This window comes from Bombus terrestris, chromosome 3 (genome assembly GCF_910591885.1).
Source record: "Bombus terrestris chromosome 3, iyBomTerr1.2, whole genome shotgun sequence".
In the NCBI taxonomy this organism is placed as follows: Eukaryota; Metazoa; Arthropoda; class Insecta; order Hymenoptera; family Apidae; genus Bombus; species Bombus terrestris.
In genome coordinates, this window is record NC_063271.1 from 16,078,257 (window position 1) to 16,085,859 (window position 7,603).

Genomic DNA, 7,603 nt, shown 5'->3' on the forward strand with positions numbered 1-7,603 from the left:
AATGTCACACGACTTCTTCAACAACTTCGACTCTTCGTTCCTGCCGACAACACCTCACACGATGACTGCGTCTTCTAGGGCCACTTACGGATTCTTTACAATTCTTCTTCTTCTTGCACTGAAATATCATATGCAGTGAATAAAACACGAAAGAAGCAGGATGAACTAAATAAAAGAAATCATAACAAGATACACACCGAGACAGTCCGCATGGAAACCTCTGACAAAGATACCTCCGTATCTATCATTAAACGCATAATAATCAAGATGCACAAACCTCATTTGGAAGTCGACACCACTCACAGCGTGCCAATGCAAGGGAGGAAAACGAATGAAATTGTATTTCGTGAAGACGTTTCACTACTTTCCATAGATCAGAAACTGGAGTTACACAACTAATAACCTAATAACAAGAAAGTAATATAAAATATACACGATTTAATATATAACAAATATGGACATATAAATCTACAAGGAGCAAAATATATCTCATATTGTCAAATAAAACCAAATTGTCAAAAGATCATCAGGACACGACGCCAACGAAGGTGCCACTGTGCCTACTTGGGTGGAAAACCGCCACTTCAGCATCATCCTTCGCACATATTCACACACGCACGTCGATCACGTCATCTTGTACCATTCACATATCTTCCTCCTCTTGCGCTAAAACAAATTCACAAGTTTAAGGAAACAAACAACATGCGAAACGAGATAGAATACTAAAAACACATACTCACACAGTTCGCACAGGCGCGGACGCTTTTGTGTCCATGACTCAACATAACCTGTAATCACCAAAAGAAGATAAAAACCCCAATAAACTAAAATACCGAAATAGCGATCGCATATTAAAAATCACTGATCGAGATTCATATAACCAAAGTTCATAGCACGCCATTGTGAATACAAGATAACCTCAAAATATAAAACTATACAACTTTATAATTAAATCAAACCCTCACGATCACACTACAACGACTTCAAAATGATATATTAAAACTTACCATTATGTAAAAATATTTTATTGGAAGAAACAAGAAATAACGCGTGCTACACATACAAAAGCCACGGCGGAACTGCGAGATGACCACCGCTATGAAGGGTTACAAGAGCATCGCAGATGCAACTTCGGCAAAGACACGTTGCTACACGCGTATGGAAAGTCCTTGCAATTTTGACAAAACGGATTGCACGTGCCTTGATCGTTCCCATTGGCATCAGCAGGAAAGGATTCGGAAGGACTGCAGACGCAATCTCGACGAAAGACAAACCACTGCAATATCTATATTTTATCACGTATTTTGAGTGTTTCCATCAGCATCGAAAAGGTATAAGAGAAATCAAGACACGGCGTGGGATGAAGCAAACAAGACATCAGCAATCATCAAAATCCACGTTCTCTCATGGAAACTCTAAAAAACCTGCAGCATTGCGATTCCCACCGGAACGAACTGTCACATGACTGTCATCCCATTGGGGATGTCATTATAAAAAACGTAGCGACACAATTCAAATCAGATTAATTGTTAGCGTTCGGGAGAATTTAGCGAAAATAAGGAGAGTAATTGTTAGTGGTTCAGTTAGAATAAAGAAGAGTAATTGTGAAAAGAGAGTAACTGTCATTAGTTGGTTCAGTTAGAATAGAGTAAGAGTAATTGTTAGCGTTCGGGAGAATTTAGCGAAAATAGAGTAAGAGTAATTGTTAGCTGTTCGGGAGATTTTGGCGAAATTACAGAAGAGTAATCGTTATCAGTTAGAATAAAGAAATTGTTAGCGGTTCAGTTGAATAAGAGAATAATCAGAGTCAGAGAAATTGTTAGCGTTCCGGAGAATTTAACGAAATTAAAAAGAAGTAATTGTGATCAGTTGATTCAGTTAGAATAAAGAAATAGAATAGAGTAATTGTGATTAGTTGGTTCAGTAGAATAATTTAGTTAAAATAAAGAAGAATAATTGTTATCAGTTAGAATAAGAAATAGTTAAATAAAGATTAAAACAAAAAAAAAATTATACAAGTGTCAATCTTTGTAAAACCGGAATCACCCCAGCGGCCTGCCCGTTCATCAGCGGAGGCCAACGTCAGGTGAGTCAACTTTTAATCATTATTAATAATTAATAACTAAAATAATAAATAATATTAATAATTAGTATAATTCGTCATTAATTCCGCCAGTAATAATTGTTTATAATATAATTGTTTATTCCAAACAATCCTCTCCCGTGCTAGTGCTAGTATTCCTGCGCATAGCAGGTTAGCCGAAACGTGGAGATTGTTGACCAGTGGCCTAAACTCCAATCAACGCTGCTTAATCTAACAAGAAATATCTAATTGAAACAGTCCTTAGACTGTTTCTGGTGGCAGCGACTACTATATTGTTTAAAGTTTGAAAATTTAACGATCCGAGAAACAATGAGAATAACAATACACGCACATATACATATGCATATATATATTTTACATAATGGAAAATTACATTGTGAAATGTATATATATATATATATTCACATATTATTATATCGACCAACTACTCATCTAATATACGAAACCACCTTGTGAAAATTACATTACTGAACATTCAACTAAACCAACTGAAGATTTAATATAATAATATATAATAATATAATAATATATATGTCGGATGCACGTCAGGATTGGGGGTGGGGGTGTTCGGTGAATCTTCGTTGAAATTAGCCATAGGTGCGGTGTAACAATAGTTGAGTTTATTGACACAAATTAGGGAGATTACAGCGTCGATAGATAATCGCAAGGTTTCGATATTCGCGGCACTATGACAATGGTCTCGGCTCCGGCAACGTTTCCGCGGTCAACGGATGCTGAACTTTACCCTTCGTTTGCGTCTAAGTTACACTGTATGTTAGAGCAAGGGGGCAATTATTACGTGTACGAAAGACAGGTCGATTACTGATGAGATCGCACTAGAGAGTGACTCTCCGTCGCGGTGACGCTGTCGAAGAAAACTATGATGGGTGTACCTAAGAGCACGAGATCATCGGATTCGCGGAGAAAAGTCTTCGTTCGAAGGGTGAGGGAAATTGACGTTGCTGTTAATTGGTCAATTTCCATGTTGGTGGTTAGAAAAAGATATTAGCTGTCCTTGGGGAAAGTTGCTAGCGAGAAGCGTCGTTCGTGGAAGAATAGATTTCTCTTATCTTCCCGTAGTTGAGGCACAGGCCATTTGTCTATTTGAGAGACTTTGTGTAATTGAAATTTAATATTCGTAGCTAATATTCGCCCAGCTAAACATATACTGTGAAGATGCGTTGGCATCTGGCAATCGTCTTACCCGAAGGACAAAGTCTGCGTGTGGCGAGCCACGGGACAGAAATCGTTGAAATGTTTACCGTCGTGCCCCGTCCCAAGTATTTCTTTTAAGGAAAGCTATAGAGTTACTTCATGCCTTTGTTAGATAAAACGTTCATCCCTTGACCGCGACTACGTTCGGCGACCGGTTGTCGCCTCGAGCCCGAGCTCACTATCATAAATTTCGAATAAGTACAGTCGGATCGAATTACAACAGTTTCTTAGTGCGGCTATGATGAAATCTGGATTACAGCACTAAGGGGGTCCTCCCACCGCTCCAAAGGGGAGGCTCCGGTGTTCTTTCATCTCCGACACGGCCATTCTGATTATCACACGTCCTCGGGTGGATCTAAAATATTGGGTTTTCCTAACATTAAACTTGATATAACTGGTATTTTGTTCCTTTATAGTTTAGCTAAATTATATTGTATGGGGACACTGAACACGAGTGCATTGTTGTAATAGGCGTGTATGGAGACACTGAATGCGAGTGCAGTGTATGGAGACACTGAACACGAGTGCATTGATGTAATAGGCGTGTATGGAGACACTGAATGCGAGTGCAGTGTATGGAGACACTGAACACGAGTGCATTGATGTAATAGGCGTGTATGGTGAGGTTGCCAGTATCACGTCGGAAACGCAAGAAATCACGAAACCGATAGATCGCCGGTGATCTTGTGACAACGACCATACCCAAATAAAATAAATAAATAAAAAAATCCTACAATGTTAATATTTATAATCTAATATTAAGATTATTATATTATATCGTATTAATTGTTATATTACAATAGGAAAATTAGAAATCAATCTGGAAATCTACGTGGAAGTTACAAGCGAAGCTCCAAAATAACAACTACGTTAAATATTTTTTGGCAGGAAAATCATTGGGTAGAAACTAGTTTTTATTTAAACGAAAGCCAGTTTTCAATTTCTCCAAAAGCGATACGATTCAAGAATTTTAATCGTTAATAATTCTGATTACGAATAATCATTACGAACGATTCCATTTGTTCCTCGGTCGCTCGATAATAATTTTAGATCATGGGAATTTAATTTGAAACAGTAATCAATGGAAGTGACCTGAATTTTTGTTCGGTTATCGAACAGTGTCCATTATCAAGGAAAACCGAATTTTGCTTTAGCTACCGATAACCATTATCGATGACGAAATTGATTTTCGATTATCGCCAAGCAATATCGATGAAAAAAATATTTTCTAGTCACATTCGCCTATCGTCGATATTTATTGACATTGCTGATAATCGGTTTTCACTGGCAACGTAAAGAAGCCTAATTATAAAACTGATATGTTTTATTAAGCAAACAAAAAGATACGAAAATGTACGAAACAAAGCATAAGATAAAAGATATCACGGCGCAACTGTTAATAAAAATATTCTACTGCGATATCTTTCATCTTATTCGTTTCATATATTTTCATATCTTTTTGTTTGCTCGATAAAACACACAAGTTTTATGAATAACTGCGAACACACGTACTATTGGCTTGTTAACTAGGTGATTGCGAGTTTTGTCATTAGATGATATTGACAAAATTCGCAATCACCTAGTTTCCAACCCAATAATTATCAGTGACGTTAATAACGATTGATAACATAGCCAGTGATAATTGACAATGTAGAGCAAATTTTTGCCATCGATAATGGTCATCGATAACCAAAATAAAATTTTCTCGCCACGGATAACAGTTACTCGTAACAGAAAAAAGAAAAAAAAAAAATATTTTAAAAATCCGGTCATTTATGTTGGTTATTGGTAACCAAAGTGAAATTTCTCTCGTCGATAACGATTACCAGCAATCAAAAAAACTTTAAACCGTTTTAACGGTTATTCGCGATCAAAAATTTTTTAATTAAAAACATCAACCTTCATATCGCAACTTTGGAAACTTCTCTTGTAACAGTTATGATGTCTTGTAATTGTAACATTTATGGCAAATATACATTTAGCGAAAAATTAGTATACAGCATGAATAGAAGTAGTCTTAAACATTACAACTGGTGATAAAGATCGTTTCGCTAAATATCGTGGCTTAACACAGCGAATAATTGACTGCTCAAATATTTTCATCGTCTTTGCGCGACGAATATTTTATGTAACTTCTGGATACGGTTTTGCAGAGAAATTAGAAATTTTAGAAATTTCATAATCACGTATAATCGTGGCTCGTCGTGCTGTTAATGAAGTTTCTAAATATTTCGTGTAATATAGGAAAAGTGAAAAGTTTCTAAGAGTCTTCGAGTATCTTCGTGCGTCTCTGTGTGCGTATAATCGAGCGTCTTTAGATCGCGAACGTAGATCGAGGAAGAAATTGCGCGTCTTTGATCGGTTAGGCGGAGCAAAATTGTACGTTAAGAGATTAAAGACTGACACTTGCCAGGGTTACGAGTCATCTAGAAAAATAAGCTCCCGTAGAATATCACCTGAACGCCAATTTTGTCTCCGACTACGAGCACACGTAGTCCTATTACGCTGTTCTCTAGGGGGAGACGAGTGGAGAGCGAAAGAGAAGGCAGAGAAGAGCTGTCCGAGGAGCATCATATTAGTTTGAGAATTTTCTCATAAAAACAGGCTGAAATTTAAAGTTGATTTGAAAGTAGAGATCGGTTTTAGAAAGGCTACCGGTTCGATTGGATCTCAGGCTGAAAGTTTCATCTACAATTATATCTCAAATATTTGTGCAATTTTATATCTTCTTGCGTGTATTGCGTATGCTAAAAATCCGCAATTTTAATTATCACGTTTCGCACGAGACCAGCATTCGGGCAAATACTTACGAACGAGAATTTATTCAAACAGTATAAATCTTTCGCGTTAAAACTACCTAGAATTTATTTTATAATAATATGGCGTTAATTACCGTCGTTTCGGCACTTGCAATTTTTCGAGAAGAATCGCCTCATGGCGTTGCACAAACGATAAACAATTAACATTGTCGTTATCGAACTCAATTTGTTACGAACTGTCGTCGCATTCGTGCAATTTATATTTAGCATAAATCGTACGCTTAATACAACCTTACGGTTATTAGCAAATTCCTTGTTAGCATATTCCTTATTAACAATTATTTCTAGAAACGAGATAACATTTGCTTGCCGAACTTATCAGAATATTTGTCTCTCGTTCGTTTGCGTTTATTAGCTGAGCGTAATTCTCGCAGTGGTAACGCTTCTCCGGGTTCTCCAGTTGCTGTGTATGATATCGTATAAAAGATAAATGCTTCGGTTAAGAGTAAATTTCGAAAGAAACTATTCGTTAATTTGCCAAGGATTCGTATTCTTCTAATTACACTTGCTAGCCAAGTGTAACTACCACAATCGATGCCAATAGCCCAAGTTCGATCGTAACAGGCGGATCGTTTCTAACTAATTTTACGTAGAACGTTCTGATCGATATTATCGTCGTCCCACTGAACCAGTTGTTCGCGTTTATCGCGTCGCGTCTTAAAATCGGGCAATTGTCTGGTTTGCATGATTCGTTCGACGAACGGTAACGCAGCTGTACGCACAGAAACCGATAAATCGGCTCTACGAACTGATTAGACCTCTCGTATAGAAAGACGGTGTAAATGAACATAAACACGTTTGTACGCGAGAGCCCATAGAAAGGAAATTCCGCGTACACCGGCAGAAACGACTAGCTTAATTTCAATGACAGCATCGTTTCTGAGAATTGAGCATTCATCGTTAAACATCAAAGCGTTGGCTTTCAGAGATGTACAAGTTTCTGTATGTCACGGTGTACACGTCAAACGTTCCTTGATTCGATGAAATGCAGCCTCTACTTTGCTCGATTTGTCACGGATTAGTTGCACCGTGCAAACAAGGTTTATACTTAGACTTCAAAGTACCAAACATAGATAAAACACAACGCAGGTACGTGTTCTAAACGATGACACGAGCTTCCAAGTTTCCCAAGGAAAAATTGTTTCCCGCTATTTGCGCGGTGGCTCGCGCTGCTATTCCAACGTTCGCAACGGAAAATTTTTTCCAAATGCGCATTACGCGACACTTTCCGAAAGTTTGTTAACGCTGTAACGAGACAGGAATCGCTGCGAGAATTATAACAGTGAAATTTGAAACGAAACCAACAATGCAGATGGAAATTACGTTATTCTGGACATTTACTTGCGAACGTAGTTTATTTAGTATTAGTGAAAAATTAGCACACGGTATGAACAGTAGTTTTAAACGCACTATTAGTCTCAAAAACGATCTCGCTATTTACCGTGGCTTATCGACGTAGCAAACA

At 37.6% G+C, this 7,603-nt stretch overlaps 1 long non-coding RNA gene across 1 annotated transcript; it reads right to left on the minus strand.

Annotated features, from left to right (window-relative positions):
• Nucleotides 1-434: 434 nt before the first annotated feature.
• Nucleotides 435-1,449, minus strand: LOC125384670. The gene is made up of 3 exons (XR_007223311.1): nt 1,008-1,449; nt 741-788; nt 435-666 (listed from the first exon to the last, which is right to left on the minus strand). It is a non-coding gene; the product is annotated as an uncharacterized LOC125384670 (long non-coding RNA).
• Between the last annotated feature and the right edge of the window lie 6,154 nt (nt 1,450-7,603).